Source organism: Oryctolagus cuniculus, chromosome 1, assembly GCF_051225735.1.
Source record: "Oryctolagus cuniculus isolate XC-2025 breed Fujian yellow rabbit chromosome 1, ASM5122573v1, whole genome shotgun sequence".
Classification (NCBI taxonomy): domain Eukaryota; kingdom Metazoa; phylum Chordata; class Mammalia; order Lagomorpha; family Leporidae; genus Oryctolagus; species Oryctolagus cuniculus.
This window is the reverse complement of record NC_142867.1, coordinates 53,505,759-53,522,401: the sequence shown is the minus strand read 5'-3', so window position 1 is coordinate 53,522,401 and position 16,643 is coordinate 53,505,759. Positions and strand designations below refer to the sequence as shown.

Sequence of the window (16,643 nt, the reverse complement as noted above, 5' to 3'; positions counted from 1 at the left end):
AGTGGGGATATAAATCTCAGCTGTGCAGCTGCCCACCGCACAGGCTGCTCTGCTTGCAGAAGCATTGGGTCTGTAAGCAGAGCTTCTCCCCATATGCTGAGAGGGGTCCCACCTGTGACCGTGGCCAGAGCCCGCTGCTGAGGACTTCCCTTGCGAGTGTGTGACTGAGCATGCCCCTAGTGCAGAGCCCCGCGAAGCTCTTGGGCCAGAACCTAACAGTGCCTGTTGCTCGTGAAAACACAGACGTGGTGAGGTGAGGATGATTAGTGCTGAGGACAAGTCTGTGGGTCGGAGGTGTCATTCCACTGAGAGCATCCACGCCATTGATCAAACCAGTCCTCACTGGGCAAGGCTGCCGCAGAGGGTCATGTGCTACTGGCAGCAGCCCAAGTTGTATGATTTCTCTGGGGGGCATTTTGTCAGTAGGGATTTAATTGTCAAAAGCACATTCCCTGTGACCTGACAGTTCATTCTAAGGACAGAATTGTACAAGTACATACAAAGATGTTCCACATTGTGCTGTTTTGTGTAGTAAACAACTGAGACTTTATTAATAAAGGAATAGTTAAGAAAGTTGCAGTAAATATTACAGAGGTGTTGGAAGAAATGAGGTTGACTTGTATTATTGTTACAGAATACAGGAGGGGAAATCGTGAGAAGGTTACAGGTCCATGTGGGTGGTGTGGTCCTCTTTTCAGTGTGTGTGTGTATATATACCATGTTGCATAGATCATGCTTTCCATGTATTAGTTTTTAGGGAGTAGAATCTCCGTCAAATGCTATCTGTGGTCGTCTGTTCAGGACTTAGGATTCTGGGAAGACTCATTTGCTACTAGAGGCTGGCGCTGTGGCACAGCAGGTTGAAGCCCTGGCCTGCAGTGCCGGCATCCCATATGGGCCCTGGTTCTAGTCCCGGCTGCTCCTCTTCCGATCCAGCTTTCTGCTATGGCCTGAGAAAACAGTGGAAGATGGCCCAAGTCCTTGGGCCCCTGCACCCACATGGAACACCCAGAAGAAACTCCTGGCTCCTGGCTTCGGATCAGCATAGCTCCGGCCGTTGCAGCCATCTGGGGAGTGAACCATCGGATGGAAGACCTCTCTCTTTCTGCCTCTCCTCTCTCTGTGTAACTCTGACTTTCAAATAAATAAATCTTTATTAAAAATTACAAAAAAGACTCATTTGCTACTATTTATGTCACTGTACGGTTTGAACCATTTATAAATCTGAAATCAGATCAATTTGATAGTTAATTTGTTTTTATTTAGTTTTATTTATTTGGAAGACAGAGGGAGACAGAATGAGGGAACTCCTATCCCCTGCTTCATTCTCCAGATGCCCATAATAGCTGGGGCTGGGCCAAGCTGAAGCCAGGAGTCCAGAAGTCCATCCAAGTCTCCCACTTGGATGGCAGGTGCACAAGCTCTTGGGCCATCACCTGCTGCTACCTCCCAGGGTACACAATAATAGGAAGTCTGATTAGAAGCTAAACATCCAGGATTCAAACCATACACTCTCATATAGGGTGTGGACATCCCAAATGTTGATTTAACCCACTGTGGCACAATGCCTGTCTCTTACTTATTTTAGAGAGAGAGAGAGAGGAACCAGTGGGCATGAGCTCTCCTGTCTGCTGGTTCACTCCCCAACTGCCTTCAATAGCAGGGTTAGGCCAGGTCAATTCCAGAAGCCCAGAACTCAATCAGAATGTCCCACATGGGTGACAGGGATCCAAGTATCTGATCTATAACTTGCTGTCTCCCAGGTTGCATTAGCAGAAAAGTAGAATAGGAAGCAGAGCCAGGACTTGAACCAGGTACTCCAACATGTGAAGTGGGCCTCTGACCTAGGCAACCATTTCACTGCTATGCCAAATGCCCAGCTCAGAGATTCAAATTGTAGGAAGCCAGTCAGCCAGGGCCCCTTTGAAAGGTGTTCTAGTTCTCAAGCTTACGGGAACTTTTCTGATACATCTGATATATTCTTAAAAATTTCAGTACAGCAGCACATCTTCCCCCTACACACTCTTCCTAAGCAGCAATGAGCAAAGAAATAACCAAATGTTAAGAGTATGTTTAGGGGCTGGTGCTGTGGCACAGTGGGTTAACGCCCTGGCCTGAAGCGCCGGCATCTCATATGGGTACCAGTTCGAGTCCCGGCTGCTCCACTTCTGATCCAGCTATGGCCTGGGAAAGCAGTGGAAGATGGCCCAAGTCCTTGGGCCCCTGCACCCACGTGGAGACCTGGAGGAAGCTCCTAGCTCCTGGCTTTGGATCTGCACAGCTATGGCCATTGTGGCCATCTAGGGAGTGAACCAGTGGATGGAAGACCTTTCTCTCTGTCTCAACCTCTCTCTGTAACTCTGGCTTTCAAATAAATAAAAATAGATCTTAAAAAAAAAAAAAAAGAAAGAGTGTGTTTATAAAATTGGAATTGTGTGTGTGTCCGTGAAGATGACGCGGCAGATGTCACTGAGTGTGTATTGTGTGCCAGGTGATTGGCAGGCAGGGATGAGTGAGATGTGGCTTTGTGCCCCAGAGGGCTCCCAGTGACGGGGGGAGTGCACTTAGGCTGAGTATGCCGATTGGAATGGGTGCTTGTGGAGGGGAGGCGGCACAGCGCAGTGTGTAGGGCAAGAAGGGAGCTGTGAGAGCCACTCACTTTGCAGTACTGCTCTGGGCATGGTGGCAGCAGTGTACCAGGCAGGTAAGGCGCTGTTCTCAGGGCACTCGACGCAGCACCCAAGGCAGAGACACATCCCACAGACCCACCATGAGTGTGATGAGGAAGAGTGCGGATGGTGACAGGTGAGGGGCTTATTGTCCACATGTGCGTTAAGGAGGAGGAAGAACAGCAGGTAGAAGCCAGCGCAGATGCTGGGCTCCAGGAAGGGTGTGGAAGACAGCGAGGGCACAGCTGAGGCCAAGGCCATTGCAGGTGGCCAGTGGGAGCTGATGTTTCCAGGGCTCTGCTCTGAATGCAGTGTTTAGGAGTGTGGATTGTATCTCATGGCCACTGGCTGCCTGCCGCACTCCAAAGTGGTAATAGAGTGATTCAATCAGTGGTCTAAAAAGTCCCCTCTGGGCTGGGCGGTTTGGCCCAGTGAATAAGATGCCTGCATCTGTGGTGGTCATCGTGGCGTAGCTGTGGCATAGCAGGTAAAGCCACCACCTTTGATGCCACCATCCCGTATGGGCGCCGGTTCGAGTCCCAGTTGCTCCACTTCTGATCCAGCTTCCAGGTAGTGGCCTGGGAGAAGAAGCAGAAGATGGCCCAAGTGCTTGGGCCCCTGCACCCACATGAGAAACCTGGGTGAAGCTCCTGGCTCCTGGCTTCATCCTGACCCAACCCTAGCTGTTGTGGCCATCTGGGGGAGTGAACCACTGGATGGAAACTCTCTCTCTCTCTCTCTCTCTCTCTCTCTCTCTCTCTCTTTCCCACCCTCTATGTAACTGATTTTCAAGTAATAAATAACTGAACAAATAAATCTTAAAAAAATAAGGTGGCTGCATCCTGTCGAGTGCCTCAGCTCAGTACCGGGCTGTGAGGGTGCTCAGGTGGTTGGGTTTTGTCACCCACGAGGGAGACCTGGATTGAGTCCCTGGCCCAGGCTTGTTGCGGGCGTTTGGGGAGTGAACCAGTGGATGGGAACACATTCTCCTGAGTCTGATTCTCTATCTGTCTGTTTACCAAATAAATAAGGGAGAGAGATGCTTTAAAACAACAGAAGTTGGCTGTGACTTTGAGGCAGGCTTGAAAGGGAGAGAGGCTAGAGTCAGGCTGATCACTGGAGTGGCCCTGGAAGAGGTGGTTGGGCTGTGGCAGGGAGGGTAAGAGAAGTAAGTAGAGTGTGTGGGACTTGCGATGATACACACGAGAAATCCTGAGTTGAACAGGAAGAGATTGAGATAACAGTGAAGTAGTTCATGTTTGAATCCAGGTTTGTCAGCAGTGCCTCAAGACGCAATGGGTCTCAGTGGCCTCCGAGGCCAGATGTGGGCATTCTCAGCTCACCTCCTCGGGGTCCAGGAGGGGAGAGGCCCTTCCTCAGGGGTGCTTGGCTGGCACTGCAGAGGCCCGAGGGCTGCACCAAGTCCTGCCTTTTTTGTGTCTGGAAGATGGGTTTCCCATGTCTTCTCCTGCTGGCTCCCTAAAGGTTAGCGGATGGGTCCTTTCTTCTCTGAGGACTTCATTGAGAATCCACACAAGGATGCTGATCAAGAAGCAAAGGTAGCAAAGTAGCAAAGGTAAAATAGAAAGGACAACAGTGTTACAAATCAACCATAACAATGGAGCCAGCCGGGATTCCTCCCCCACCCTCCCAGGTTCTGCTCTTCTTACCAAGTCATTGTCCCTAATCCCTGATCCCTTGCTCCTGGTTGGGCTGCATGACACTTCCAGATCTCATCTGTTACTCCCCAGGGTTGAGTGTGCCAGACTCTTCTCTCTCCTCCTCTCCATCTCCTCCTTACCTGTAAGATCTAGACATAAAGCTGGAATTCAGTCACTCAAGGCTTAGCTGCCATGGCCGCTCCTCAGGGTCTGTCTGCATCGTGGTCTCCAGCTCACTCTTTGTCTTCCTAAAGCAGTTCTTATGGAATCCCCATTGGCCCCATTAAAAACCTTTCTTCTGTCCATCCGTCCTTCTGTGCGTTCATCCAATGCTTTGAATTCCTAGCTGGAGCAAATCACTGTTCTTCGTACTCAGGATGTGAAAATGCAGAGTCAAGGTGTCTTCCTGCCACACTGTCCATTTTGCAGATGTCAACTTGCCTGACACTGCCTTTTCTTATCAGAACCTCTGGAGCAACCCACTTTGAAATGACCGTACAAATAAAGAAATCTGATGTCTCATAGAGTAAAAAAAGTCCAGAGGTATGGAGTCCGATTTTGTGGTGCAGTGGATTAAGCCACTACTTGTGGCACAAGTGTCCCATATTGGAACACAGGTTCGAGTCCAATCCATCCCCCTGCTAATGTGCCTGGGAAAGCAGAGAGTGATGGCCCAAGTACTTGGGTCTCTGCCACCCAGGTAGGAAGCCAGGATAGAGTTTTTGGCTCCTGGCTTTGGCTTTGCTCAGACCTGGCTGTTGGCAGGCATTTGGGGAGTGAAGATGTCTCTGCATCTCATCCTCTTTATCTCTTTCTCTTTTAAATCAAGAAGTGATCCTTAAAAAAAAAAAAAAAAAAAAGCCCAGAGGGCCGGTAATGCTGCAGCTTAGTGACCCATAAGCATTTGTCTCTTTGCATTTTTAATCTTACTCTCCTTTGCATGTGAGCACCTTCCTCTCATGGTGAGAATGGTTACAGCGGCTCCCAGCATCACATCCTCACACTAGTGTCCACACGTAGTTATTCCAAGCATCTCCTCTCAGTAAGAAAACCCGTCCAGGGGCTCACGCTGTGGCATAGTGGGTAAAGCTGCCGCCTGCAGTGCCGGCATCCCATATGGGCGCCGGTTCAAGTCCTGGCTGCTCCACTTCTGATCCAGGTCTCTGCTATGACCTGGGATAGCAGTGGAAGATGGTCCAAGTCCTTGGGCCCCTGCACCCGCATGGGAAGACCAGAGGAGGCTCCTGGCTTCAGATCGGTGTAGCTCCACCCATTGTAGCCACTTGGGGAGTGAACCAGCTGATGGAGGACCTCTCTCTCTCTCTCTCTCTCTCTCTCTCTCTCTCTGCCTCTCTGCCTCTCTGCCTCTCCTCCTCTCCTCCTCTGTCCATGTAACTCTGACTTTCAATAAATAAATGATGCCAGCACCACGACTCACTAGGTTAATCCTCAGCCTGCTGCGCCGGCACCCCAGGTTCTAGTCCAGGTTGGGGCGCCGGATTCTGTCCTGGTTGCTCCTCTTCCAGTCCAGCGCTCTGCTGTGGCCCGGGAGTGCAGTGGAGAATGGCCCAAGTGCTTGGGCCCTGCACCCGCATGGGAGACCAGGAGGAAGCACCTGGCTCCTGGCTTTGGATAGGCACAGCGCCGGCCGTAGTGGCCATTTGGGGGGGTAAACCAACGGAAGGAAGACCTTTCTCTCTGTCTCTCTCTCACTAACTCTGCCTGTCAAAAACAAATAAATAAATCTAAAAAAAAAAAAAAAAAAAAAGAGAGAAAACCTGTCCAGTTACTGGACAGCCCCCAGACTTCTCACTGGGCATGATGGCCTGGATGAAATGCTCATTCTCGGATGAAACAAAGAGCCCGGGAAGGGATTACTGTACCCAGTCAGGGTCAGGGATCCTGCTGGAAAGGGGAACACAGACAGGAGCAGGACTCTGTCTTTAGGAAAGATAGGGTGGAGGATTTCGGTAGGCAGGGATGTATGCTACAGCCAAGCACCTGGGAAGCTGGCAGGCCAGCGCTAGGTGCTGGCCAGCCGTGGCACCTGAAGGCTGCTCCCTAATCAAGAGGTAGCAGCCTCCCCAGCAGCCAGGCCCATAGAGGCCCGGGGACTGAGAGTGGGGAGGTGTGCAGAGTGGGCAATGGGAACTGTACCCTGTCCCTATGCACTCTAGCCTCCCTGTGGTGCTCTGGGCAGAGACTGCAGGCTCTTCTTTGGGCATTTTTAATGATAGCCCATCGTGTACTGGCACAGGCATCCAAGATACAGCTGGAGAGCAAGCAGGCGTGGATTTGGACCTCTTTGGTTTGTTTTATATTTTATTTTTTTAAGATTTTTTAAAAATTTGAGAGGTAGAGTTACAGATAGAGAAAAGGAGAGACAGAGAGAAAGGTCTTCCCTCTGTTGGTTCACTCTTCAAATGGCTACAATGGCCAGAGCAGAGCTGATCCAAAGCCAGGAGCGAAACCTTCTTCCAGATCTCCCACGTGGGTGCAGGTGCAGGGGCCCAAGCACTTGGGCCATTTTCCACTGCTTTCCCAGGCACGTCAGCAGGGAGCTGGATTGTAAGAGGAGCAGCCAGGACACAAATTGGTACCCATATAGGATGCCAGCACGGCAGGCAGAAACTTAGTTTACTACACCACAGCTCTGACCCCGTTGGTTCATCCTTTCTCCTTTTTATCCCTGTAGTGGTTTCCCAGGGCTGCCATGACAAAATGCCACACACTGGGGGGCTTCACAGACAGTGTGCGGGCTGGAAGTCCCAGATCCAGGCGTCGCCTTCTTGCTGTGTTCCCACACAGCCTTTCCCATGTGCGCTGTGCCCTTATTGCCTCTGTAGGTCCTAAAGCCCTCTTCGAATGACACCTGCCAGATTGGAGTAGGACTCACCTCATGACCTCTTGAGAGCTTAATTTCCTCTTTAAAGATCCTGTGTTCAAATAAGGTCACATGCAGAGGCACTGGGGCTTAGGGCTTTCACATGAAGTTGGGGAATGAGGTGCAGTCAGCCCCACAGCAGTCAGTTAGCTGGTGAGCGTCAGTCATTGTGTGCTGGGCACTGTCCTGGGTACCAGGAATGTGGCTGTGAACAGACAGAAAACCCCGTCCACAGGGAGCTTACCGTGGAGTGGCTCCCGGTCACTGCACCTGCCCCCTGTGTAGGACCACCTACTAGCATGATTTCAGCACCTCTTTTCCCCCTGAACTCCTTATTCCTTTAAGTTTCATCATCTGCAGGCTCAGGTCTGGAAGCCCTTGAGATCCAGTGTAATCAGCAGAACAGGTCTGCTAGAGAGGAGTTCCTTTCCAGTGTAAGGGACTCAGATCTTAGAGGAGCACAGGAGGGAGTGGGGACTGGGGAGAAGGAGAGGGTGTGTGTCTTGGGCCCATGATGCCTGGGCAAGGACAGGCAGAGGCTGCTTTTTTCGGTCAAGGGTTGGCTGTGTTATGTTCCTGGGGAAGCTTGTTTCTAGAAGCTTAGCAGGCAGGCTCTCAACACAGGGGACCTGGAAGCTGCATGTGATGCAGGCTGGGCTGCTGGGGATCTGCCGCGTAGAGGTTGTACAGAAGGGGCTGGGGTCAAGGAGGCAGCTCTTGAAAGATCTGGGTTCAAGGTCGGGTTGCCAGATAAAATACAGGATGTGCAGGTAAGTGTGAGTATCAGAGAATCATTACTTCTTTAGTAAATGTCCAAAGGCTTGAATTTCAGAGAAGCGATAGTTGAAGTAAATCTACACTTAAAAATTAATTGCTTTTTACCTGACCTTCTCATTTAAGTGGGCATCTTAATATTTGTATTGGCTAAATCTGGCAATTTCAGCTCTAGGTGTTCTCAGGTTAGCTGAGGAAGAGGGGGACAGGCAGATGAGGATACTCTTAAACCAGATTTTGTAAACTTAAAACTTGGGAAAGGAGTCCTGTGCTCACTTCCTAGTTCACGTACCCAGCTTGGCCCCACGCTGGAGTTCAGAGCTGGGTAACTGAGGATGCGCTTCCTGTCCTTGGCGGACGCTTTGCCCGCCAGCTTCCGGCTGAAGGCTGGAAGGAGGGGCCCTCTGGATCCTGGGGAGAACTCCAGCCGGCGCTCCCTGGCCCTGCTTTGGAGGCACAGGACGAGCAGGATCACAGTGCTGCAGTCTGGCCTCACCATCTCAGAGAAGGCACGTGTCTTTGAGGTGGAGCGTGTGGTTAGAAATACACTGGATTTCCCTTAGCCCTTGGTCTACGCATTTCCTGTGGCGGTCTCTTCCTCTCCCACTGGGGCCCTGTCCGGTTGCAGGGATTAGTTGCTGCTGAATCCTTGACTGGGACCTAACCAGTCGTGTGTTCCTCTAGGCTTTGCTGAGTTCTGACTTCTAGCATTGCTCTGGCACTTGCTTCTAAGTCACAGTTTGGCAGACTTGTTGTGGTGATGGTAAGATAGCAAATGGTTTTGACTTTGCAAGGCCACTGCTCCACAGCTCCGCAGTGATAGCGTGAAAATAGCCATGGACACCTGCAATCCAGTGGACGTTACAGTGCTCCTTAAGACAGTGATTCTGTACACTGAAGCACGGAATCTGTGCAGTTGATTATTCTTTTGATTATTTTCCCAAGATCTAAAATTGTTGAAATTATTCTTCCTTTGAGGGCTGTACAAAAACAGATGGTGGAGCAGATTTGGCCTGGGAGCCGTGGTTTGCCAACCCTCTTCTCAGTCATCGGCAGACAGCGTTACGGATCAGAAACCTGGCTCTCAGTTCCCTGCTTCACAGGCTCGGTGGCTTCTTGCCTTCAGGTCACAGCTTCTGCTGCTACCAAGGTGACCCATTGGACCAGGATCTTCAGCAGTGAATTTTGCCTTTCTGCTGCCAGCCTGTGTGCCACAGTTAGTTGTACAGAAAAGGTTCTGGTGTGGATTTGTAGCTCTCTAGAGAAGGGACTGTTGATATCAAGGCTGGCCATAGAGAGGTCATTTCTAGTGATCACAGCCTACAGCATCCGGGACAATTTTGGGCTAATAAGTAAGTAGCCCGCAGAAGTGAATGTAGGGCGATCTCATGGCTCTGGTGTGAGGTGCCTTTGCTAGCAGCTGAGTGTGTGCTTGCTATTGTGTTTCCAAATGGAAAGATCAGATTAGGGCAGACTTCCTGTCACCAGATGGGGTCCAGCTGCACCTGAAATAGGGGTTAGGAGGCAGGCCTCTCATTCCTGCGTGTGCTGACGGATGGGGGCTTCGTGCTGCGTGGATGGAAGATGTGCTGGCTGAGGTGGACAATGGAATTACCCCTCCACAGAAATCACTCCTGCGCCGAGAATCAGGTTTGCATGTGTGCCCTGTAGCGTTCATTCTTGCCGAATGCTGGGAGACGGGTGGTTATTAGGTTATGTCCAAGTAGTGTTTGCCTTAATACACGATCGTCCTGTGGTAACCCAATAATGGAAGGATGGAGGCAGGAGGGAACGGGTGACCTGCCGATCACTGAAGCTGGCAGGCCAGGAAGCTTGGCCTGGTTATTAACAGGGTGCTCTGAGGGTGCACCCACCTCTCACCCTGGGCCTGGGCAGGTTGGAATCCACTGAGGCTGGGGCCACAGGCGAGACAGTAGAGCTGGGTGGTCAAACGAACAGTGGCCCATTGCCTGGGCCCTGACCCACTGACCCTGCCCAAAGCAAATTACTTAAGCTCTCTGTTGACTGAATTGGACAACGGGAACATTACTAGGAGGTCCTACCTCATAGGGCCATTGTAAGAGTGCAGTGAGCAGTCGGTGTGCCCCTTCCAGCATGGGGAGGGCACTGAGGATCCGGAGCTGCCCCACTGCAGGCGGCCTCCAGTGCCACCAGATGTAGCGCTGTGGACCACGGCCCCAGCAGAGCCTACCCACCCAGCCCGTCAGCCATCACAGGGAGATCTCTGCCTCCTGGGGCTGAGAGCCCCCAGCCTTCCTGCAAGCTTGACCGTGCTCAAACCAAATGGCCTTCATGGCCTCAAACTTCATGGCCTCTCTCCAGGAGAAGGTGATTTTTGGGATGTTCTTCTTGGGTGCAGTGCTCTGCCTCAGTTTCTCTGGGCTCTTCCAGACCATCTTTTGTCATTCAGAGAAAGTCCCTTGGACTTTTCCCGAACTGGACTATTCAGGGGTTGCTGGCTTTTTATGGGGAGCTTCATCCTCGGGCTCCATCACTGTTCCTGCTCCCCACAGCCACGGCTCATCTGCCTCCCTATAGACTGTTTCCTGGGCATTTCCGCCATCATTGTGGCACAGTGGGACCGTTTTGCCACCCCTCAGCACTGCCAGACAAGAGCAGGTGTGTTCCTGGGACTTGGCTTGAGTGGTGTTGTGCCCACCACGCACTTTACTGTCACAGAGGGCTTTGTCAGGCCCACCACAGTGGGCCAGATGGGCTGTTTCTTCCTCATGGCTGTGATGAACATCACCGGAGCCAGCCTTTATGCTGTGCAAATTCTTTGAGTGCTTCTTTCCTAGAAAATTTGGCATTTGGTTCCAGTCTCATGAGATTTTCCACGACCTGGTGGTGGCAACAGCTTTTGTTCACTTCTACAGGTCTCCAGCCTTCAGAAATTCTGATATGGCATCGAAGGTGGCTGTACTGACGACTCCCTTCTCTGAGCCTTCCCACCTGAGGGGTGGAGGAGGAGCTTCCCAGGTGCTTTTAAAAATAATTTCTAGCCGGCGCCGCAGCTCAACAGGCTAATCCTCCGCCTTGCGGCGCCGGCACACCGGGTTCTAGTCCCGGTCGGGGCGCCGGATTCTGTCCCGGTTGCCCCTCTTCCAGGCCAGCTCTCTGCTGTGGCCAGGGATTGCTGTGGAGGATGGCCCAAGTGCTTGGGCACTGCACCCCATGGGAGACCAGGAGAAGCACCTGGCTCTTGCCTTCGGATCAGCGCCGTGCGCCGGCCTCAGCGCGCCAGCCGTGGCGGCCATTGGAGGGTGAACCAACGGCAAAGGAAGACCTTTCTCTCTCTCACTATCCACTCTGCCTGTCCAAAAAAAAAAAAAAAAAAAAAAAAACTTCTTTGCTGAAGTGAGAGGAAGAGTCTTAGTTGTCCGTTTCTAGAAGAAACGTCTTTGAAATTCAGTATCAGCCGAGCTGCAGCCCACTGTCACCCCACTGGGCAGCACACTTGTGTGTCCTTTCTGCCAGGCGAGGAGGGTGGCGAGGGGCCCACCTTGCCATCCCCCTCCTCCGCATGGCAGCTGCTGGCACCTCACAGAGACAGTACCTTGAAGCTCATGTTGAGGTTTTACTGCCTCCTCTAACCATTTTGGCAAAAAAATTATAGAGTGGGACTGTTCAGAAATTTTTTTTTTCCTGGAAGAAAACTTCCCTCCCTTACCCTGTCCTTACTTTGTAACCTGGCTTATGACAAGCCATCATGTTTGTAGCACATGTTTCACAAACAAGTATAACCTGGCCCTATCTTTCTAGGGCCCAGATCTGCTTACACAGTAGGAAGCATAAAGCCACCGACTTGTACCGAGCACGGCTAATCATGGAGGTGTGTCCAGGCTTCAGATAACTTGAGTTTTACTTTTTTATTCTTTGCATAGTAATGTAAGTTTAAAATGGGGAAAGATTTAATATTTAAATTAAGCTTTCAAAAGAAACCTGCTATCATGCTATGTATTGATGCAAAGAGTATGATGATAAAAGAACGTACAGAAGAAAAAAAAAGTTCAGTGAGTTAATGTATACCAAGTGCCCAGCGCTGTGGCATAACGGGTAAAGCCCCAGCCTGCAGTGCTGCCATCCCATATGGCCTTTGGTTCGAGTCCTGGCTGCTCCATTTCCGATCAAGTCCTCTGCTATGGCCTAGGGAAGCAGTAGATGATGGCCCTAAATCCTTGGGCACCCACGTGGGAGACCTGGAAGAAGCTCCTGGCTCCTGGCTTTGGATCAGTGCAGCTCCGGCCATTGTGGCCAATTGGGGAGTGAACCAGCGGATGGAAGACCTGTCTCTCTCTCTGCGCCTCTCCTTCTCTCTCTGTGTAGCTCTTTTATATAAATAAATAAATTTAAAAAAAAATGCATGAATCCCGGTGTGAGCTTCATAAGTGCTATGTGAATGTCTGCTGGTGGTGGACGTGGAGGGAGTGGCTCTTCTTGCCCCTGACCTCCTGTTGTGAGGTTGTCAGAACTCAGAATGGGCTCCTAACCCGATCCTCTCTTCCTGCTGTCTCCATCTCGTACAGAGGCATGAGCACAATTATAGGGAATATCCTGGTGGTGGTTGTGGGACCTTCAACAGGTTTCTCACCTCTTACAACCTGGAGTAGAGATAATCAGATGTCCCCGGTCCCCACCCCAGACCATCTGGGGCCATGGCAGAAAGAATGAAGGTGAAAGTGCTTGGTAAACTTTCCCTCCTCAGAGGGAAGACACTGCTGTCGCTGCCCTCCTCCTCCTTAGCCTTTTGCTTTCCTGCACCCTAGCTCCTGTGGAGCAGAGGCATAGATATCGGCTCTATAGAATTGTGGTTCTGTGACTTCAATGTCTCCTTGCTTTTTTTGGGGGTAGAGTTACTGACATAATTAAAGTTAAAAGTTCTAAGAATAGTTTAGTTTTGTATAAGCGGTTTTTTTCTATTTTAAAAAAGTTTATATTTGTTCAAAAAGAAAGAGAAGGAGAAAGAGATCTTCCATCCATTGGTTCACTCTCCCAAATGGCTGCAACAGCTGGGACTGGACAGGACTGAAGCCAGGAGCCTGGAACTCCATCTGCATCTCTCATGGGAGTGGCAGGGACCCAAGTAGTTGAGCCATCATCTCCTGCCTCCCAGGGTATGTGAGCAGGAAGCTGGATCCCAGGCACTCTAATCTGGGATGCAGGTGTTACAAGCAGCAGTTTAACTCACTGCATTACAGTACCCATCCCTCTTTATACTTTGAAGATTTACTTATTTATTTGAAAGGCAGAGTTAGAGTGGGAGAGACCGAGATCTTTCAATCTCTGGTTCACTCCCCAAATGGACACAACGGCTAGAGCTGGGCCAGCCCAAAATCAGGGGCTTCTTCCAGGTCACCTATTCTTCCAGGTCTCCCAAGTAGGTGTAGGAGCCCAAGCACTTGGGCCATCTTCCACTGCTTTGCCAGGCACATTATCAGGGAGATGGATTGGAAGTGGAGCAGTCAGGACTTGAACCAGCTCCTGTATGGGATGCTAGTGCCACAGGTGGCGACTTTACCTGCCTTGCCACAGCGTACTTTGAATTATACTGTTGTCTTAGCACTCTGAAGTTCTCCAGTCTAAGGCCAGTCTATATTCAGAATTTTTTCACATTGGTATTTCTGTGACTTAGGCTTTTTTTTTTTTTTTTTTTAAATTTGAGAGACAGAGATCTCACCCCTGCTGGTTTATTTCCCTGATGTCTGCAATAACCAAGATGGACTAGAGCAGAAGCCAGGAGCCAGGAACTCGATTGGGGTCTCCCAGTTGGGTAGCAGGAACCCAAGTACTTGAACCATCACCTGCTGCCCCTCAGGCTGTGCGTTAGAGGAAGCTGGAGTCAGGGGCTAAAGCTGCGGATTGAACCCAGGTGCTCCAGGGTGGGATGATGATACCTTCTTTAACTGCTTAGCCAAATGCCTTTCCCCAGGGTTGTTTTTTTTTTTTTTTTTTTTTTTTTAAAGGAGAAATTTCATCAACTCCTAACACCATCCCTCCTGGTGTTACTTTTGTAAGTGTTGTCCTCTGCCCTAACTTGGCTGCATTGTACAGATTTGACTGCTCTGTACCAGCAGAGTTGGGAAGCTTTGCTTTGGGCGTTCTTGGGGAAGATGGTGTCTTCTGAAGGGTGGCCTCCTTCTGAGATTCCCAGGGCTTGGGAAGCCATCTCTCTGACAGTGACATTTCCAGGGCAGGAAATGTCCTGCTGTCCTGACCTGAGTCACCCTCACACCCCCTCCTCAGGGTCTCCCCGTGAGCAGCAGCCTCCCCTGTGTAGCTCTCCCTGGCCAGCCTTAAACAGGAGAGCGGGCTGGGGAGGTGATGGAAGGTACCTGGGAGTCTTTGATGTTGTCCAGAGAATGAGGGACGCTGGCAGCCACATCCTGTTGAGGACTGTCTTTGTCTCACGGTGTGGGGTGGGGAAAGAGTCTCTCAGACACTCCAGTTAACAGGTGAGATGTGCTGAACTGGGAGATGCCACTATGGCTCCATCTTGTGCCATATTAAGCACAGGCAGCAGTGGTCCCCATTCACACTGTCTGTCCTCACACCTCCTGGAAGCGAGGCTACTCGGTGACTTCATCCCTATCTCCTCCCCTGGGACTGTACGTATGTCTGTCCAAAGATCAGTCTAGGGAAAAAGAATGTTCTGCCCTGGTGAGGCCAAACAGTGCTGAGGTCTCTTCAGGATTTGCTCTGGGAGAAATTGTGGGTTAGAGGTAGGAGTTGAGAGTGTAAAGAGGATGGCTGCCTACCCCAGTCTGGAGCTGAGAACTCTGCGACTCAAAAATCCTGCTCTGGGACGTGAACACTGAGGACACACCTTCCTCCATGCGGGGAGGGCAGAGTGGAGGAGCACATGCCAGGTAGCATGCTCTGTAATGAAAATTCCAGTCCTTCCGATTTGCAAGCCACAGTGTGGTTAGCTGTACCTGTGAGTCCCTGGAGGGCATCACTGTGTGTGTAGCCCCAGGGCTCACCGCTCCATAGTGACTGCTGTGATTTCGTTTGTGTAACGGGAAAGGATCTTTGAAATCTAACTCCCTCTTTCTGTAATGGTCCAGTCAGCCTGTGACCTTACTGATCTCCGACTTTCTAGTGGATGCCCCCCCCCCCCAGCTTCTCCTTCTACTCTGGGGGTATCACATCACATCATGTTGCTCTTTTAATTAGATCGAGAGTAGTGTCTGTGGCACACTTAATTTCTGAATAGGCTACTTTATGGGTCAATTTGCATTTAATGTTAAATCTAATATGGAATTCATTAAAAAAGTTAGACCTCTAGGAAGAGGAATAAGTACTTATTTTGTGCATATTATAAATAACAAGTGTATGCCCTGTGTTAAAATTCAAAGCTTAGTACATGGACTAGGCAAAACTTAGTAGAGAATGCAGATCATATTCTATGTGATTTTGGATTTGGGGAACTTAGAGTGTTCAGATCAGATTTTAATATTTGTAGGAACAGTTGGAGTAGGTGTCATTTCTTTCAACTTTACTCTGTGCCTTTATATGCAGTAATTATTTTGTTAAAAAGTTTTGTTTATTTGCAAGGCAGAGTGATACACATGCCCATAAAAGAGAGGGAGAGAGATACCTTCCATCTGCTGGTTCACTCCGTAAATACTTTCAACAGCCAGGGCTGGGCCACACCAAATAGAGGTGCCAGGAACTCCATTGGGAACTGCCACAGGGGTGGTGGGGAGCTAAGTACCTCAGCCATCACCTGTTTCCTCCTTTGGTGCACATTAGTAGGAAGCTGGGATCTGAAACAGAGCAGGAACTCAAGCCAGGTACTCTCATATGGAATGTAGGCCTCACAAGCAGTGTGTTAACCACTGCACCACAATGCCTGTCTCCAAATACATTAACTTATTTAATTCTCAGAACAACTCTGTTAGATGTTATCATCCCCCTTTATAAATAAGGAAACTTAGACTCAAGAGATGAACTTTTTGAAGTTAGCAAGTGGTGAAGGCAGGGTTTGAATTCAGGCAAGATTAATGTCAAAGTTGTTCTTACGGGGAAGGAATGGTGCACCTGAGACATTTTCATCCGCTATTGGAGTGCCTGTTGGAATGCCAGTTTGAGTTGAAGTTGTTTCGCTTCCATTCCAGCCCCCTGCTGATGTGCCCGGGAGGGCAGTGGAGGATGCACCAAATATCTGGGTCTGTGATACCCTTGTGGAAGACCTGGATGGAGTTTCAGGCTCTTAGCTTTGGCCTGGCCCAGCCTCAGCAATTGTGGCCATTTGGGGAATGAACCAGTGGATGGAAAATATCTTTTCTCCGTCTACCTTTCAAATAAAAAAATAAGGATTTGGGCCAGCATCGTGGCACAGTGGGTTAAGCCTCTGCCATCAGCACCAGCATCCCATATGGGCTCTGGTTTGCATCTGGGCTGTTCCCCTTCTGGTCCAGCTCTCTGCTAATGCTCTTGGGAAAGCAGAAGATGGCCCATGTATTTGAGTTCTTGCCACGTATGTGAGAGACCAGAGTGGAGTTCATGTTGTGGCTTCTTCTTGGCCCAGCCCTGGCCATTATGGCCATTTGGGGAGTGAACTAGTAGATGGAAGATTAATCTGTCTCCCTCCCCTCCATCCCTCCCTCTCTTTCTCTCCCTCTCCTCCCCATT

General features: G+C 50.3%; 1 protein-coding gene and 1 pseudogene across 9 annotated transcripts in view; both read left to right on the top strand.

The window, feature by feature from the left end:
• TEAD1 (TEA domain transcription factor 1) overlaps positions 1-16,643 on the top strand; it is a 284,516-nt gene that overhangs the window by 39,440 nt on the left and 228,433 nt on the right. The window lies entirely within an intron of this gene.
• LOC138849513 (adiponectin receptor protein 1 pseudogene) lies at positions 10,214-10,951 on the top strand (annotated as a pseudogene).